Genomic DNA, 10461 nt, shown 5'->3' with positions numbered 1-10461 from the left:
CTATTTCTCTCCTCTCCCTCACGAATCCCTCTCTCTGTCTCTGTTTTCTTGCTGCCAGGATCGATGACTTGGAGACGAGCAGGAACCAGACATCTTCGATGAAGCCCCGCAGGAGCGAGGAGCTCCAGCGCCCGGGGCCTCGTCTCTTGACGGGAACGGGTCCGGATCGAATCTTGCGCCCAGATCCGCCGCTCGGTCGCCTCATCTCCGCTCCCAGGCTCGCCGGAGATCGCGTCAGGCACCCGCAACTCGCGTCCGTCGGCCATACAGCAAACCATCGCTAGTTCTGTTTTTCAGTCAAATCCGCGCTAAGGTATGGTACATATTGCGTGGATATCCATCTTGGATCGAACTCAATTGCATAGCTGAGCTGGTCAACCAACAACGCTTCCTAGCAGGAGGTCCTGGGTTCGTGTCTCAACGACCCCAATTTTTGCCCCGTTTTTGTTTTATTTGCACGCTGTGGTGGGACTTGTTATCCCATGTTAGTCTGCTCAAGTATCAGAGAGATAGGCCTAGCCTGGTTGGCCATCACGGCTTGCCTCCACACACGAGGTCTTGGGTTCAAATCCACCAGGTTACGCTTCTTCTATTTTTTTTGCACACACACACACACTCAGCCCCTCGGGCTTATTCAATTATGGCATGTTGAACTATGTTGCAATTTGGCCTATAGCTATTTTTTTCGCTGTCTACGTTCTGCTATTAACTAGCGAATTTGCTAGATTTCACAAAATAACATGTTCTTCAACCGTCCGTAACTTTTAAAACGCTCAATGGACCGGAACGACTATATGTAGGACGTGTAAAATTTTGCATAGATTAATATTTTCCAACTCTCATGCATAATTAGAACTGTTTAGTGTGCTGTTTGCATCTGTTTTGCATGTCGACGTGTTGAAAACGGTTTAGGTGGTAACTGTTTGTCCGTAGCTCCGTTGGAGATGTGCCATATATGTAAATGGAGCAGAATGACGAGTAGAATCACGTGAACAACTTTTTTTGCCGTTTAACAAACCTAAAATGTGTTTAGGACAAATCTGGAAAGAATTAAGATTTAACACGTGGGGTCATTTCGGAGATGCTATATGTCATTCCGGTCTCATTTAAAATGCCTAGCTAGGTAGATTAATTTGTGCTTCACCCTCGTGCCATGTTTAACAACATTGAATATACCCGTGTACCTGAGCGGGAGTGAACTAAATAATTCAACGTGGAGTTTCGTCGATATGCAATTCGTTGCATATCGAGCTTCACTTAATGTGTAGTGTTTGATTGTTATGATTGTCATGCCTTGCATTAGACCGTTCATGCATCATATGTGTCTTGCATCGTGTGGTGTTTATCTGTGTTGATGTTTGTTTCCGGTTTCCTCCGTCTCAATAGAGTTCCGCAAGCTGTCCGAAAGTGAGGACCCGTTCGACTACAACTGTTCGTCTGCTTCATGGAGTCATTCTTCTTCCAAGCGGGATCTCAGGCAAGATGACCATTTCCCCAGATACCATTACTATCATTGCCATGCTAGTTATTTCGATGCTATCGATTATGTCTCGTTGCCTACAACATGTTAAATACTAGCCTCTCAAGAATGCCATGATAACCTTCAACCTGTTCGACCTAGCAAACCACTGATTGGCTATGTTACTGCTTGCCTAACCATGTTGTTAGCGTTGCTAGTTGCAGGTGTAGTTGCTTCCATGTGAAAGCATGGGTTCCTTGTAGTTGGAGCACCCGTGCAGGGTTAAATCTTTCGGAAAGCCGTGCCCGCGGTTATGTGGCAACATGGAAGCTTTGTTTAACACTGGTTCTAGATAACTTGAAGTTAACTTAATTAAAATATGCCAACTGTGTGCGTAACCGTGACTGTCTCTTTCGTGAGTTCCTTCTCCGATCGAGGACACGGTGGGGTTATGTCTGGCGTAGGTAGGTGTTTAGGATCATTCATTTGATCATCGGTAGTTCATGTCCGCTATGCGTAGATCTTCCCCCTCTTAGTTCTTGTACTCGTAAGTTTAACCACCAAATATATGCTTAACCGCTTCTGCAACCTCACCACTTAACCATGCCTCACCTATTAAGCTTTGCTAGTCTTGATACCTTTGGAAATGAGATTGCTGAGTCCCCTGTGGCTCACAGATTACTACAACACCAGTTGCAGGTACAGGTAAAGGTTACTTGACGCGAGCGCTTTGATTGTTCATTTGGAGGTGCTTCTTCTTCTTCTTCTTCATCGATCTAGGATGGGTTCCAGACCGGTAGCCTGGGATAGCAAGGATGGACGTCGTTCTTCTTTTCTCGTTTGATTTCGTCCGTAGTCGGACCCTGCTCTTCTTCATGATGTTGATGTATTGTACTGCTATGACTCTGATGTAGCTTGTGGCGAGTGTAAGCCAATTCTATATATACATCTCTCTTCTTTTCAGTACATGTACTTGTAACGATATCCATTCTTGCGACACGACGAGATGCGCTTCTATCCCTGACGAGGACCTCGTGCCAAATTGAGGATAGGGTCGCATCTTGGGCGTGACAAGTTGGTATCAGAGTAGTACCGACCTAGGAGCCCCCTTGATTAATCGAACTTGGCGGAGTCGAGTCTAGTGAAAAACTACTTTGAGTCTAGTTATATATCGGAGAGTAGGATTCTTTTTTCTCCTCTTCTATGCTCTGGTGAGGAATCTTGACGTAATAATTTAATTCTTCTCCTCTTCTCACTCCAATTTTTTTTAGGATCACGCGGATATTTTTGGAATCTATATGATGCTGATGCGACGGAGTTCTGTCTTGGTGCCTCCTATCTGCTTTGAGTTTCAGGGGAGTTGAGCTCCAGGGGATTCTTGAGCACATCGTTTTCATTCAGATTTCTTAGTATCTCAGAACGAAGGATGTTCGTAATTTCTTCAATAGTATTAGTGGCGAGATAACCCCGATGTCCCTAGTACTGGTGCAAATTGTTCGGGAGTACTGCCATACTTTGTATCGTTGTGATCACGAGGGTCTGTAGTAGATGAAGGTCCGAGATTCTGGTTGTGTGTTGACGGATGTGATACAGGTGACGGTTAGTATAGGAGTTGTGTAAATATTACTCCTTGTATCCGTGTACCAGATTGCATGACCAGATATTTCGGGAATTCATAGGTGGGAATTCAAGTAGTTACTTATAGGACATTCTTCCAACAAATGCATGATGTTAGGTTGGGGTTTGACATCTGGTGGATTCGTTTGTTCACGGTCGACTTACAGCGGTACATGTTGTGTCTTGAAGAGTCCTTGTAGCTTGCTACGACTCGGGGACGCTTCGTATGTCGGGTGCACTGCCTTGCACTTGATGGCTACTGTAAAATCGAGCCCGTGCGATCCTGTCCATGAAAATATCGGACGAAATCTTTCTCATGAGTTTGTTCTGGCTTGTTTCATAAGCCTCATCCCTTTGATTTGCTAAATATGGTAATTCAAGTTGCTTCGATGTCAACTGGTGATTTCAGATCTTCTCTAAGCGGTGTTCTCATATTTTTGTGGGAATGCTAATTCTCTTTGCTCAAATCAATTGTCTTTTCATTCTTGTCAATCGGAGTCGTCATGTTAATTCCTTTTTAACCGGTGTGCTTATCTTCAGTGAATTCAATCCTCTTTAATTTTTGCAAGATCATTCTCTCATTTTATTCCGGAGTTCATCTCATCTAGCCCAAGTTGTCTTTGTTTTTCCCCACCCTCCCGCCCTTTTTCTCAGTGATTCAATTTTCATCCAGGAGTTTCTTTTCATTGTGCTTCCGCTGTCTGTTCTTTTCTCTCTTACCCGGTGATTCATTGTGAAGATTATCAGGAGATTCGTGTCATATTTGTTCATTCTTGTCATCCTTACCGTTGAATTTAATTCAGTTGTCCGTGTTCATTATATCCTATTCATCCTTGTAATTTTTCCCATGTTGGGAATTCTTATGAGTCTTCTTGTTATTCATTCCTCTCTTTTCTTTCCGGAGTGTTGAAGATATCCCAGTAGTTTCTTGTTATCAATTCTTTCAATTATTTCGAGGTGCTCAACCTCATCAAGTTTCATTTGTACGGTGCAATATCCCTCTTTCTAGCAATCTTTTCAACGGTGGTTTCTTTGAGTGGGCCCATAACCCACAGGTTTTTCCCAGGATCTTTTAGCTCTTGTAATCTTTTTCAGAGATCTTTAATTCTTTTCAACTATGACGTAAGTATGAATTTCATCAGTCATATCCCTTCTCCAAGATCAATTTGAATTATCTCTCATATTTGGCTCAACCTTGCATTCTTCTTTATTCCGGAGTGTCTCAGTTATTCTTGGTGGTGTTCTTCTCGTAATTGTCAGCTTTGAAGACCGAAGGAGTGCTTCTCTCAATCTTGGTTCATTCTCTTGGATATTCATCATTTCAGCTTTGTGTTATCATGTGGAATTGTTTCCAATCATGAGTGATTAATTTCTTGCTATCCGGTGCATTTCTAAGTTGTTTTCATTCTCGATCCTCCGAAGGACATCATTTGAGAAGACTTCTTCGTTCTCAGCTTTCAGCTTTCGTTCTCTAATTCTTCTCAATTGTTGTCTCTTCGTTCGCCTCTCGATTATCCGGTGCCTTGTTCAAGTTTTCTCTCAGGTGGCTAATGATCTCTTCATTCTCTTGTATCTCCATTAATTCGTGGTGTTCCCATTCATTTGTGAATTCTTACCGGTGCTTCCTTCTATTTTGCCTCAAGTAGTGCTTATCTCTCTGTGCATCTTCAAGATTCATTTCTAGTAGAATAAGTGATATGCTAAATCCGTTGCTTGTCATCAATTAAACTTGATGAAGGATAAGCATAACATAATTCTTATTCTTGTTCATAGTAATCTGAATTCTTATTCCGGAGTGGCTCATGATATCAATTCTTTTCTCAAGTGTTCTTATCTTTTCTTTTCCAGAGTTCCAAGTTTTATCAACTATCTCTTTGTGAAGCTTCATCTAAACCCTGGCAAGGTCATAATCTTATTCTTTCTACCTTGATATCTTTGCATCATTCATTCGTTTACGGAGGTCCTTCTTGGTGGTTCATCAAGGTTTCAATCCATTCTTAAGTGTTCTTCAAGATTTTTGTTGGAGAACCTCAAGTATCCTTTCTCTTGCATTTATATATGCAATTGTTCTTCCTTTATCCTTGAGGTGGTTTTATAGCATTCTTCTTAGTGTAGGAGCCTCGAAGAGTTTTCCTTTGAAGTATGAGATAATTAAACCCACCAATTCTATGATCATGAGATATTTGCAACCCATGATTCTTCATTGAGCTATCTTGATTTGGATTTCACCTAAAGCTTATCCTATGGATTATGCTATCATGGTGCTTGTCATTAATCCAAGTTCTCAAGGTATCCTCTTGGTGTAAGAAATTGTTCATATCTTGTTCCACCAATCAATCCTTGTTTCTCTTAGTGGATGGTTGTCACTTCATTAGTTTGAAAGGTTTCCATAAGCCCACTACTATCTTGTTCTTTTAGTTGTTGGTTTTCCAATTGCTACGTCAATTCTCTGTCCGGAGGCTCTTCAACTCTATTGCGATGATAGTTGTCATTCTTTTCTTCATTCTCTTGTTCCGCTTGAGTTAGTCATATTCTCTTGTTCCGGAGGCATTGTGATGTTACTCTTTTGGGTCAATCTTGTTGTTCTACCAAGATCATGGTGTTCCATTGTTCTATTTACTGTTTGTTATGAATATTGTCTATTTCTCTCTTCTTATCGAATTTTTTGTCCCATTTTCCTACCGAAGTGCTGCCGAAATTTCCCGTGAATTCTTGCTTCTTTCTCTTATCATTCCTCATCGATTTGCAACCTTCAGGGATAATTGTTTTCACTCGTTTGTCAAAGAAGCAATTAATATTTACCCCTTGTTCTTTCCCGTCCTCTCCCCTTCCATTCTTGGATCTCGGGGCGAGATCCTCTTGTAGTGTAGGAGAGTTGTGACAGCCCGATGCCGACGTTCCAGAAGATTCCCCTTCTATTCCGTTTTCGTCATATGTCTATTTTCTTTTGTTGCATCATCATCGCATCATGTGCATCATCAGCATTGCATCGGCATTCCGTTGCCGCCAGTTTTCAAACTTGCATCCGTTAGTAGTTGCTGGTTCTCGTCGTTGTCCGTTCTGAGTCCGACCACACTCGCACGCGCCCGCGGCATCGTCGAAATCCTTGTTTTAAAAAGCGTGTGTAAAACTTTCTCTGATTGGGTTGAAACTTGACGTGCAGTCTTATTTGGTTACAGGTAGGCCGCCTGTCAAATTTCGTCGCAATTGGAGTCTGTCTGGTACCCGAACGGTCGACCTTGGCGGCACCATATTCGATCTATCGTCGGACATCTTTTCGGTGTTTTAAAATCGCGTTGCCGCGCGCCTGTTTTCCCTCTCATCTCCGCCTAGCCCCTCTACACATTGCACCGACCCTACCCGCAGCCTAGTCCGAAAACCTCCCGGTACCCGAACCGGGTGGTCGTGACCGTTGGATCCGGATCAACCCCGTTTTACCACTAACCATCATCGGTTTGTCCATTGAACCAGCTAACCTAGTTATTTTTGACCGACCGATTTAGATTAGAGGGATCGAAAAGACCCTAGACCTAAATCGATTTAGTATATATAGACCTACCTATCCCAAATCAGACCAAAACTCTAGGGATCCTCCCTTGTCCCATCCAGCGCCGCCACTTCCCACCTCGATTTCCCCATCTGGTCAACACGCTGCGCCGATTGCTCCTTGCTCCCGCCCGCGAGTCCGCCAGCCAGAGCTCCAGTGCAGTCTCCCAGATCCAGCGCTCCAGTTCGAGATGAGCTCGATCCCGAGCTCCTCCTGGAAGCCTGCAGCCGCCGTCGTTGACCAGCCGGGTTGACCCCATGCCAAGGCCATGCCTCGGTCTTCTCTTCTCCTCCTCTGTTTCTCTCCTCTCCCTCATGAATCCCTCTCTCTGTCTCTGTTTTCTCGCTGCCAGGATCGATGACTTGGAGACCAGCAGGAACCGGACATCTCCGGTGAAGCCCCGCAGGAGCAAGGAGCTCCACCGCCCGGGGCCTCGTCTCTTGACGGGAACGGGTCCGAATCGAATCCTGCGCCCAGATCCGCCGCTCGGTCGCCTCATCTCCACCCCCAGGCTCGCCGGAGATCGCGTCAGGCACCCGCAACTCGCGTCCGTCGGCCATACAGCAAACCATCGCTGGTTCTGTTTTTCAGTCAGATCCACACTAAGGTATGGTACATATTGCGTGGATATCCATCTTGGATCAAACTCATGGCATAGCTGAGCTGGTCAACCAACAACGCTTCCTAGCAGGAGGTCCTGGGTTCGAGTCTCAACGACCCCAATTTTTGCCCCGTTTTTGTTTTATTTGCACGCTGCGGTGGGACTTGTTATCCCATGTTAGTCTGCTCAAGTATCACCGAGATAGGCCTAGCCTGGTTGGCCATCACGGCTTGCCTCCACACACAAGGTCTTGGGTTCAAATCCACCAGGTTACGCTTCTTCTATTTTTTTGCACACTAACACACTCAACCCCTCGGGCTTATTCAATTATGGCCTATTGCACCATGTTGCAATTTGGCCCATAGCTATTTTTTTCGCTGTCTACATTTTTGCTATTAACTAGCGAATTTGCTAGATTTCATAAAATACCATGTTCTTCAACCATCCGTAACTTTTAAACCGCTCAATGGACCGGAACGAGTTATATATGTAGGACGTGAAAATTTTGCGTAGATTAATATTTTCCAACTCTCATGCATAATTAGAACTGTTTAGTGTGCTGTTTGCATCTGTTTTGCGTGTCGACGTGTTGAAAACGGTTTAGGTCGTAACTAATTGTCCGTAGCTCCGTTGGAGATGTGCCATATATGTAAATGGAGCAGAATGACGAGTAGAGTCACGTGAACCACTTTGTTTTGCCATTTAACAAACCTAAAATGTGTTTAGGACAAATCTGGAAAGAATTAAGATTTAACACGTGGGGTCATTTCGGAGATGCTATATGTGGTTCCGGTCTCATTGAAAATGCCTAGCTAGGTAGATTAATTTGTGCTTCACCCTCGTGCCATGTTTAACAACATTTAATATATCTGTGTACCTAAGCGGGAGTGAACTAAATAATTCAACGTGGAGTTTCGTCGATATGCAACTCGTTGCATATCGAGCTTCTCTTAATGTGTAGTGTTTGATTGTTATGATTGTCATGCCTTGCATTAGACCGTTCATGCATCATATGTGTCTTGCATCGTGTGGTGTTTATCTGTGTTTATGTTTGTTTCCGGTTTCCTCCGTCTCGATAGAGTTCCGCAAGCGTGTCCGAAAGTGAGGACCCATTCGACTACAACTGTTCGTCTGCTTCACGGAGTCATTCTTCTTCCAAGCGGGATCTCAGGCAAGATGACCATTTCCCCAGATACCATTACTATCATTGCCATGCTAGTTATTTCGATGCTATCGATTATGTCTCGTCGCCTACCACATGTTAAATACCAGCCTCTCAACAATGCCATGATAACCTTCAACCTGTTCGGCCTAGCAAACCACTGATTGGCTATGTTACTGCTTGCCTAACCATGTTGTTAGCATTGCTAGTTGCAGGTGTAGTTGCTTCCATGTGAAAGCATGGGTTCCTTGTTATATCACCATATTAATTGCTATTTAATTTAATGCACCTATATACTTGGTAAAAGGTGGAAGGCTCGACCTTTCTAGCCTGGTGTTTTGTTCCACCTTTGCCCCCTTAGTTTCGACTACCGGTGTTATGTTCTATAAATGAGCGCTCCTAACACGATCGGGGTTGTTATGGGGACCCCCTTGATAATTTGTTTTAGATTAAAGCTGGTCTGGCAAGGCCCAACTTTTGTACTACATTTGCCTAATAACCTAATAACAATGCATAGGGACCCGCCGGCACCCGCGGAGTAATTTAATCAACCCCCGGGCCAGTGCTCCTCATGAGTGTTGGTCCCACCTGAGCGATGTCGGGCGCCCCTCTGGTCACCCGAAGGTTTAGCGATCCCGACGTCTAGCTCATCCGTCGTGTCTTGAGAACAAGATACGCGGCTCCTATCGGGATCGTCGACACGTCGGGCGGCCTTGCTTGATTAGTTTTAACTTTGACGAAATATCTTGTGCATCGGGATTCCGTGATGCTTTGGGTAATCTCAGAGTTTAGGTTTTTCCACTAGGTAATTCGACGAGATCGCGAGCTTCGTGATTGAGGATTTCTATGCGGCTTGTGGTAATTTGTGATGGACTAGTTGGAGCACCCGTGCAGGGTTAAATCTTTCGGAAAGCCGTGCCCGCGGTTATGTGGCAACGTGGAAGCTTTGTTTAACACTGGTTCTAGATAACTTGAAGTTAACTTAATTAAAATATGCCAACTGTGTGCGTAACCGTGACTGTTTCTTTCGTGAGTTCCTTCTCCGATCGAGGACACGGTGGGGTTATGTCTGACGTAGGTAGGTGTTCAGGATTATTCATTTGATCATCGGTAGTTCATGTCCGCTATGCGTAGATCTTCCCCCTCTTATTTCTTGTACTCGTAAGTTTAGCCACCAAATATATGCTTAGCCGCTGCTGCAACCTCACCACTTAACCATGCCTCACCTATAAAGCTTTGCTAGTCTTGATACCTTTGGAAATGAGATTGCTGAGTCCCCTGTGGCTCTCAGATTACTACAACACCAGTTGCAGGTACATGTAAAGGTTACTTGACGCGAGCGCATTGATTGTTCATTTGGAGTTGCTTGTTCTTCTTCTTCTTCATCGATCTAGGATGGGTTCCAGGCCGGCAGCCTGGGATAGCAAGGATGGACGTCATTCTTCTTTTCTCGTTTGATTTCGTCCATAGTCGGACCCTGCTCTTCTTCATGATGTTGATGTATTGTACTGCTGTGACTCTGATGTAGCTTGTGGCGAGGGTAAGCCAATTCTATATATATATCTGTTCTTTTCAGTACATGTACTTGTAACGATATCCATTCTTGAGACACGACGAGATGCGCTTCTATCCCTGACGAGGCCCTCGTGCTATATTGAGGATAGGGTCGCATCTTGGGCGTGACACATATCTTCAGGACTGAGGAATAGAATACCTATTTTTTTTGGAGTTGGCTTAGGAGGTGGTTTGGGAATAGTCCAAGGATTCTCATTGCACAAGATGTTATTCAGTAGAATCTCAGCTTGTTCTACGGTTCGTTCCCTAAAAACAATACCAGCACAGCTATCTAGGTGGTCTTTAGAAGGATCGGTAAGTCCATTATAGAAGATATCAAGTATTTCATTCTTCTCAAGAGGGTGATCAGGCAAAGCATTCAGTAGCTGGATAAGCCTCCCCCAAGCTTGTGGGAGACTCTTCCTCAGCTTGAGAAAAGTTGTATATTTCCTGCAACGCAGCTTGCTTCTTATGGGCAGAGAAATATTTTTCAGAGAAGTAGAGACCATATCCTGGGGGCT

Source organism: Hordeum vulgare, chromosome 4H (assembly GCF_904849725.1).
Source record: "Hordeum vulgare subsp. vulgare chromosome 4H, MorexV3_pseudomolecules_assembly, whole genome shotgun sequence".
NCBI classification, from domain to species: Eukaryota; Viridiplantae; Streptophyta; class Magnoliopsida; order Poales; family Poaceae; genus Hordeum; species Hordeum vulgare.
This window is presented reverse-complemented; position numbering follows the sequence as displayed.